This window comes from Pyxicephalus adspersus, chromosome 4 (assembly GCF_032062135.1).
Source record: "Pyxicephalus adspersus chromosome 4, UCB_Pads_2.0, whole genome shotgun sequence".
Lineage (NCBI taxonomy): Eukaryota > Metazoa > Chordata > Amphibia > Anura > Pyxicephalidae > Pyxicephalus > Pyxicephalus adspersus.
Window position 1 is genome coordinate 30,852,057 of NC_092861.1, and position 8,839 is coordinate 30,860,895.

An 8,839-nucleotide genomic window follows, 5' to 3' on the forward strand; every position below is an offset into this window, starting at 1 on the left:
GTTCTGAGAGAATTTTATAGGCTTTTGCAGCACAATGTTACTGCTCATCTTAGCAGCCCTCCCTATCTTTAGCTACCCACTGATACAGGCTCTGTCACTGCCTCACCACATCATTGTTTTGTTGCTCTGATTTGGCAAAGCCTCTGGGAATAGGGAGTGATATGGCTTTTCTCAAGTGACAAATTTCAGGCCCTAACACTGTCAGCATTCTTATCCACCCAGGTAAGGTCAATTTAAAGCTTATATTGGTTAGTAAATTTTACTGGAGATGAGGGCATAGGAGGCACTATTACACTGTTCTGAATGGGTTAAGTATATACGTAGAAAAGCAAAGACAAAGACAAGAACAAGAACAAGAACACTGAAGTAGAACAGAAAAAAAATATATATATTTTGGATATGGTTGAGTAAGTTCTACAAAGTCTTCTCTTTTCTACTTGTATCCATGTCCTGGTGAGGTGTCCGATGGGGAGATTATTAGTCCAGGGGAGATTTTTAGTCCAGTGACCACCAGGGTCAGAAAGGGCAGGGAGATTTCCCTAATGTGGACAAAAGTACAATTTTGATTTGGCTTCTAGCTTTTCCCTCTAAAGCCAGTGAAAATACTCTTGGCTTGGGTTTCCTTACATTTCACAATCCACTAATATTTGATGATTTCCTTCTGCTGTGATAAGGAACACAAGAAAAACAAATGCAATATGTTCATGTAAAAAAAGACGTCATTTTAAGTTTAAGAGGCTAAAATTAAAACCTATGTGACTTACAGCTCATGTTAAAAAAAGCCATAGGGAACAAGAAAAGGGCATTTCAAAAATATAAAAATGAAGGATCACCTTCATCATTTAAAACCTATAAGGAATATAACAAAAAAATGTAAAAAGGAGATAAAATGTGCAAAACTTCTAAATGAAAGACTGATTGCAAAGGAAAGTAAGGCAAACCCCAAAACATTTTTCAAATATTTTTAATAGCAAAAAGTTCAGATCTGAGCATGTAGGCCCCTTAAAGGATTTCGCTAGGTTGGTAACTGGGGATAAAGACAAGGCAGTTGTACTAAACATTTTTTTTAGCCAAGTCCAAATTCATAATAGCAATGTGACTGCCTTAAATGGGTCACAATGGCTCAGAATTGATATGATTGAGAAACAGCTGGGAAAAATTAGGTTTGCCAAAGCACCAGGACCTGATGGATTACATCCATGTGTCCTCAAAGAGCTGAGCTCAGTTATTTCATTACCAAGTAACTACAGACCTGTTAGTTTAACTGCCATAGTTGGAAAGGTCTTAGGGAGTTTGATAAAGAGCCACATAGAGGAGTTTCTGCTAGAAAATATTATTATAAGTTATAGTCAGCATGGCTTCAAGAAAGACAGAAGTTGTCAAACAAATTTACTCTATATGAGGAAGTAAGTAAACAGGTAGACAGTGGAGTAGCAGATGATATAGACTACTTGGACTTTGCTAAACCATTTGACACTGTACCCCACAGACGGTTAATATGCAAGTTAGGGTCGATAGGTTTAGAAAAGTCAAACTGTAAATGGATAGAGAACTGGTTTAAAGATCGCTTCCAGAGAGTTGTAATTAATGATTCATACTCTGAATGGTCTAAGGTTATTAGTGGTGTACCTCAGGGTTCAATGTTGGGACCTTTACTGTTTAACATCTTCATAAATGATATAGAGTTTGGGATTAAAGGTACCATTTCTGTGTTTGCAGATGACACCAAACTATGTAATGGAATTGAGACCATACAGGATGTCTATAATCTACAAGCAGACCTGGACGTACTGTTTGATTGGGCAGCCAAGTGGCAAATTACATTTAATATACATAAATGTAAAATTATGCACTTGGGAGCTAACAACATGCATGCTTCATACTGTCTAGGGGAAATACATTTGGGGGAGTCAGAAATGGAAAAGGATCTTGGGGTTCTGGTGATCATAGACATAATAACAGCATGCAATGTCAAGCTGCAATATTGAAAGCTAGCAAAGTACTTTCTTGTACACAATCCTGCCCCTGTACATGCACACAAACTCTTTTCCCGCATAGATCATATATTAAGTCCACATACAGCCCTACCCCTGGTAATTTCTAGGACAATCCTGGCTATACCATTGTCGGATCATGACGCAGTAAAAGGAATTTTTTTATTACTTTGTCCTAAAGAGGAATAGACAGCAGAGATGGAGACATTATCCTGCCCCTGTACAAAGCATTGGTCAGACCACATCTGGAATATGCAGTCCAGTTTTGGTCACCAGATCACAAAAAGGATATTGTGGAATTGGAGAGAGTACAGAGAAGGGCAACTAAATGAATAAAAGGAATGGAGGAGCTCAGCTATGAGGAGAGATTAGCTGAACTGAATCGATTCTCCCTTGAGAAGAGACATTTAAGGAGGGATATGATCACACTTTATAAACATATAAATGGTCCATATAGAGAACTCTCTTCCCCACTATTCACTTAAAGATCATTACAAAGAACAAGAGGGCACTCTTTGCGTCTGGAGGAAGAGAAGTTTAAGCTCTGGACAAGGAAGGGATTCTTCACTGTAAGGTCTGATTAAGTCCACATACAGCCCTACCCCTGGTAATTTCTAGGACAATCCTGGCTATACCATTGTCGGATCATGACGCAGTAAAAGGAATTTTTTCATCACTTTGTCCTAAACCAGACTCTTTTAGATGGACGCCAAATTACTCTCTCCTCAGCATCCCTGAAATAAGTCAAAAAATACAAACAGCACTCACTGAATATTTTTCTCCAAATAAAGATAAAGTAGCCTCTGCAGCAACTTTATGGGCAGCTCATAAGACAGGTATTAGAGGTTATCTCCCTCAGATTGCATCACAATGCAAAAAACAACGCACGGCACAAATAAAGATTTGGAAACAAAAAACGTAGAACTCCACCAACAATTATTAGCTACACCAACTAATGAACTTAGACGACAATTAGAAGATGTCAGAACTCAATTAAATCTTTGTACTGCTTAGTTGGCAGAACGTTATCTCTGTTGGTCAAAAAATACATACTATCTATATAGTAACAAATCTCATACCTTATTGGCAAACTAGCTGATCACCCGGCATTGCCCGGGTACTTATTTATTGCAATCTTATACTATAGTCCAAAAAAAATATGTAAAAACATAAGCCAAAAGGAACACTGTGCTGAGTAATACATACACACATAGATGCAAATATACCTCTAACATATACCACAGGGCTGTACAAAGATCAGCGGTGCACTCACATGAGTCCCAGTCATTTATCTAGCAAGTTTGGTTGAAATGTCTCCATGCCTTTCCCAGTGATCACATACACACATCTACTTAATAACACATACATACATCCAAATATAGCTCAGACATATAGCACAGCGCTGTACAAAGATCAGCAGTGCAGTCACCTGAATCTCAGTCATATGTTGAGCAAGTTTGGTTAAAAAGTCTTCATGCGTTTCCGAGGGATGGTGAAACATACATACATACCAAGTTTGGTTGAAATATCTTCATGTTTTTCCTAGTGATGACATAGACACACGCGCAGCGCTATACCAGATGTCTGGTGCACTCACATGAGTCTCAGTCATATGTATAGCAAGTTTGGTGATGCGTTTCCTAGTGATGGTGGAACATAGCAAGTTTGGTTGAAATGTCTCTATGCGTTTCATCCAAATATAGTTCTGACATATAGCACAGCGCTGTACAAAGATGACAGGTGCTCTCACATGAATCTCAGTCATATGTATGGAAAGTTTGGTTAAAATGTCTCTTTTGCGTTTTCGAGTGATGGTGGAACATACACACATACTGTACACACATCCAATTTTATATAGATAGATTGAGACAACTTAACTATTGCTTTACACCATACCATCTTAAAATTAATAAATTGGCTCATACCAGTAATCCGAGACTAGATTGTAGGCTCTTCGGGGCAGGGTCCTGTCCTCCTGAATCGCTGTCTGTATTAGTCTGTCATTTGCAACCCCTATTTAATGTACAGCGCTGCGTAATATGTTGGCGCTATATAAATCCTGTTTATTAATAATATTAATATTATTATTAATAACTAGCGACCATTTTGGCAGCCAGATTGGGCAGGGAAATGGGACAAAATATTTCAACTAATCAAACGGGTTTTATTCCCAAACAACAAGCGGGTGACAATATACTCAGAATATTACATTTGACACACCTGGCCTGGAATCAAAATATCTCGGCCTTTCTCCTTAGTTTAGATATCAAGAAGGCTTTTGACTAGGTTCTTTGGCCATACCTCACTGCAAAAATGGGGATTTGGACCCAACTTTTGTACTTGGGTCTCATCGCTTTACACAAAACCAAAGGCCTATATACAACATATGGGTTTCCGTTCACCCTATTTTACTATACACAGAGGCACCAGACAGGACTGCCCCCTATCGCCGCTGATTACCGCTTTGGTAATAGAACCAATGACAATAGCAGTGAGAACTCACCCAGACATCAAGGGCCTAAAAATTGAAAAAACACACCATAAAAGTAGTCTTTTTGCAGACGATGGCCTGCTATGTCTTACTGATCACCTGATATCTCTGCCTAATTTGTTATCAGTTCTCCATCATTTTCAGAAATTCTCAGGTTCACAGCTTCATAGCAATAAATGTAAAGCATTGAATATTTAATTATTATCTGTAACGATAAACTCACTTAAAACTTCCTTCCCCTTTCAATGGGAGGAAAAAAAAAACTACTTGGAAATTGGGAATACTCCTTGAGTTACTTGGGAATATTCATAACACCATCCTATGACACTTTATATTCTGCTAATATTCCAGATTTGACAAAACATCTTAAAAAGTTACTGGAAACATGGAAATGATATAACATTTCTTAGCTGGGGCACATAGCATCTGCCAAAATGACATGGCTACCTAAATTTCTTTATCCTATTAGAATACTACCCATCAATCTTCCCCCACATGTACTAAAGTCATTACAACGAAAAATATTATCCTTTATATGGGGATCACAAAAACCATGCATCTCACAGCAAACTCTTTTTCAGACACGAAGTAAAGGGGGTTGATGACATATTGTGTTTCGGACAGACCCCCTAAATGGGTTTTCCATAGAGGTTGATGAAATTAAACCGGTATCAATAGAAACGTTGGTATGGCTACCTCTAATTCACAGAAAACACATTACAAACCCAATTTTACAACACTCTCTTCAAATATGGGATTTAGTGAAGAAGGCAGGAAAATTGATGTCACCACATACTCCTCTTGCTACTATAGTAGGGAACCCAATGTTTCCACCTGGCATAGACGAACCATGAAGATTCCATTGGTGGGTGAAAAAAAATATGTATAGACTACATCATTTTATTAATTCACTTGGTATATTCTCATTTAAAACACTTAGTAAAACCTATGCAGTCCCTACATCAGAAATATTTCGCTACCTACAGATCAAACTTTTAATCCTATCTAGACTAGGAAAAAGATCAGATATATTAAACATGACTTGGTTCAAGCAAATATGTGTAAAAAATCCAGAAATTAAGTGGATAACTACTGCCTCGTATAATGCCTTAGTACAACATCGCACATTAACAATCCCATATGTAACCCGATCAGAAAAAGATCTCAACATATCACTACAACAAAAAGAGTGGGAACAGATATGGCACACAATTGCACACTGCAGCATTAATATGTCAGCAATAGAAGCTAATTACAAATTACTATTAAAATGGTATTTAGTGCCTACACGAATGGCCAAAATTAAATCCACTTACTCTAGTGACTGTTTTAGAGGTTGCACAACAGCACAAACTCTCTATCATATTTGGTGGGAATGCCCCAAAATTCAAAGATATTGGACACCTATTTACCAAATGGCCTATACCTTGGTGAGTCATTCCTTCCCCACAAATCCAACAGGCACTTCTTAATCTAAAACCATCTATTTGTACTGACACTCAATTCAAACTATTAAATTACACAGGTCAACAAAAAATTAGTTTTGATAATCATCAGAAAGCACAGCAAGCTTTTCTAAATCAGTTTTTCGAGCAGATTTCAGATCTGTTTTCAGTTTTTCCTGAGTTCCATGAGAATTATTATAGTTAACATTGTACGTGCATGTATTTTGTACTAAAACGTAAGCACCATTGAAGTGAATGTTAATACATGTTCAGTGTGAAGTAAAATAAGGCACACTGTGGTATAGCTCTACAGTGTCATTCAGGTACCATTGTTTCTTCAGAAATGCTTAGAGTATGACTTTCTTGTGTGCTCTTTGGATTGTCGCGGTCCAGCATCCAGCAGTAGTCAGCCATAATACGTTCATTCCAGAAACCTTGGTAGTGGTGCTCCATTAACTGAATACCCTGGTGAAAACATTCTCCTTGTTCGTCACTCACCATACCAAGATTTTCCGAGAAGGATTTTAGATGTGAGTGCAAGAAATTNATTTTTAATGACATGCGACAACCCAGTTTCTGGTATGAATCAAGCAGATTCTGAACTCCTTCCTTGTATGCAGGAGACTTATGGTTGCCCAGAAAATCTTCACACAGCCACTTGAATGCATTCCAGGCTTCTAGCTCGGCTGCTGAGAGAGATTGTTTGAAAACATCATCCTGCAAAATAGACTTGACAAACAGATGTAGTCCTATAAATATCCCTTCCCTCATTTTTGCAATGCTTATGTTTGGAAACTTCTCAACAAGGTACTGAAAACCCATGGAGTTTGATTTACCCATGGCCTTTACAAGGTTCTACATCAAGCCTAACTTGATATGGAAAGATGGCAGAAATATTTTATGCGGATCAACCAGAGACAGAAACTTGACACTGCTTGTTCCGGGCTATGTATGTCTTGGTAGCCAATCACGCTTGACATATTGGTCTCCCATAGATCGGCTGTCCCACAGGCATAGGAAACAGCAATATTTTGTGAATCCTCCTGGCATCCCCATCAGCAAGCCAATGACCTTTAGATCCCCACAGATGCTCCACTGATGTGTTTTATACTGGATTGCTTCAAGTAATAACTTCATGTTGTCATAGGACTCCTTTAGGTTAACAGGATGGGCAATCAGTAAACTTGGTTTGGAATTACCAATATGCAGTAAGACTGCTTTCAAGCTTCTTTTAGAGGAATCAATGAAGATATGGCATTCAGATGGAACATGCTCTTGTGACAAACTGTTAAAGAGTGCTGTTATATCATGACAGTAGCACCGTGAGCCACCACTAGTGAAGAACGTTGTCAAGTTATGGTTTTATTTTCTGTAGTGAGTCACAGTTACACCCCTTGCAAGCAAGTGCTTCTGTTTAAGCCTTGAAGCAAGAAGTTCTGCTTTGTCTTTGAAGAGATTTAGATCACAAACGAGATCATTCAGCTCTGCTTGTGCAAAGGTCTCTGGTTCGGAATCTTCATCGGCCAAGTAGTCAGGATCAGAAGATTCGGGGTTGTAACTGGATGCAACTCCAGCGCATTCCTCATCACCTTCTACAGAAGTAAGTCCATCATGTGGTGGTACCAGAACTGGCAATGAATCATCATGAGGAACAGGCCTAATTGCAGAATCGAGGCTGGGATATACAATTTTGTGCTTAGTTTTACCTGAGAATCCACTTTGGTCGACGCAGCAAAAATATTAGTCGATTAGATAGTCTCGCGGTTCTCTCCACACCATCGGGATTGCAAATGGCATAGCTGCTTTACGACGATTTAGCCAATCACGGAGACAGATGACATGTGGAGTCCAAGATTTATCCTGGTCACCAAGTGGACAGCCGAAATATAAATTGTATATCTAAGTTCTGTTGTAATTTGGCGAGGTTGTGCTTTCGTCATGAATGAACCACACACATAACAGGAACTGTCTAGATCATTAGGGCAATTTCTAGGCATGATGACAACTGAAATCAATCACAGTTAGTGTGGTCTCTAACCTTAAAAAAGAAAACTGTAGTTAAATGTTGTAATATGTGAAAGCTATTAATAACAAATTTCACACAATATATAATTAGCTGCATCACAAAAAGTAGATGTGCTAGAGAAAAACTGAAATTTGAAATCCGCATCAAAAATACTACATAACTCTATAAAATTATATCTGATGAAAATTACATGTTGACCTGCGTTATTTGCTTACCTCTGCAAAAATGGGACTAGCAAAGAATTGGTGGTCATCTAATCCAACAATAACACAAGTGAAACATAAAATGGCCTGGTTTTTAACTAATGAAAAAATGTTAACAATACTCACTGATTCCAAGACCAAATTTCAGCGAGTATGGCCCAAGTGGATAGACTATTATATGCCTAAGGATTGGGATTGCTCTAGTTTGACTATTAGACCTATCACATTAGGTCTTGTGTGAAACTAAACGCAATATACAATCGGCTCACATGCAACCTAACCCTACCCTCCCCATACTTTTACTCCCCATTTCTGAATCCTTTCCTTGATTGTAAAATCTTTTTATTTATTGATAATTTAGATTGACAAATTCAGATATTACATATGGAGTTTTAACTTTCTAAACTCTAGATGTACTGATGTTCTATGTTTATTGTTATGTTATCTTTCTGTCTTTTCCTCTTTTTTATTTTCTTAACTATTATTTTAACTACTATATTGACATATTGTTGTATGTTACATATTACAACACATATTATCTTATGTTTTTAGTTATAATTTTATATTATAATATTATTAATTGTATTGTTATTGACAAAACAAAAAAAAATAATTGAAAACAAAAAAAGGTGCAGTGAACATCATTAATGAGCCAATGGTTGACAAAGAAAAAATCATTC

General features: G+C 37.6%; 1 long non-coding RNA gene across 2 annotated transcripts in view; it reads right to left on the bottom strand.

Moving 5' to 3' along the window:
• Positions 1-442: 442 nt before the first annotated feature.
• LOC140328257 (uncharacterized) overlaps positions 443-8,839 on the bottom strand; it is a 17,409-nt gene continuing 9,012 nt past the window's right edge. For both annotated transcript variants that reach the window (XR_011920259.1, XR_011920260.1), the window contains exon 3: positions 443-664. This is a non-coding gene — a long non-coding RNA (uncharacterized lncRNA). The remainder of the gene's footprint in view (positions 665-8,839) is intronic.